We start from the raw sequence: 815 nt of genomic DNA, 5'->3' as shown, positions 1-815 counted from the left end.
CATAGTATGTGATACTTTATATGTATACCTGAGTTGATTTGTTCATGCCTTTCTCAGGGCACAGACCGGTAGAAGTCTGCCTAGCACTGTTCTTGTACTAAAATTTCTGAAGATTCTGGAACCTAATGAGTTAAAAGATTCGGAATCCCATTAGTACAACATTCCATTGAAGAACCCCAAAGAGTAACATAGTAAACTGATGACAGATAAAGACCTGTACGGCCCATCCAGTCTGCCCACAAGATAAACTCATTTTACATGGTATGTGATACTTTATTTGTATACCCCGAGTTTGATTTGTCCTTGCCTTTCTCAGGTACAGACCGTAGAAGTTTGCCCAGTAACCCTCTCTGAAACTCACCTAGACCAGTTATCACAGCGAGAGTCCCTGGCTACTGGCCATGTTCAGAGCTCCTTCCAGAACCTTGCAATCATTGGCCATAAACCCCATTCCCTAAGAGTCTCCATTGCATAACCTCTGGAACTCCCTCCTCCTTGGGGGTGTAACATTGCCTCTGCAGATTCCTTAGCCCTGAAGGCCCAGAGAACCGAAGACCCGACTCGGTAACTGAAGCTGGACCTCCACATGGACAATATGCAGCACTGCCAATGAGCCCTAGAACTTAATGAGAAACTAGAAACAGTGGCCATAGCAAGGGTGGGGGCCGGGTGGGGTCGGTCCGCCTCGGTTGCACGCCGCTGGGGGGGTGTCGGCTCCGCTGGTTCCCTGCTCCCTCTGCCCCGGAACAGGTTACTTCCTGTTCCGGGGCAGAGGGAGCAGGGAACCAACGGAACCGACCCCCCCCCCCCCTCAG

This window comes from Microcaecilia unicolor, chromosome 11 (genome assembly GCF_901765095.1).
Source record: "Microcaecilia unicolor chromosome 11, aMicUni1.1, whole genome shotgun sequence".
Lineage (NCBI taxonomy): Eukaryota > Metazoa > Chordata > Amphibia > Gymnophiona > Siphonopidae > Microcaecilia > Microcaecilia unicolor.
The sequence above is the reverse complement of the archived record's forward strand: the minus strand, read 5'-3'. Positions refer to the sequence as shown.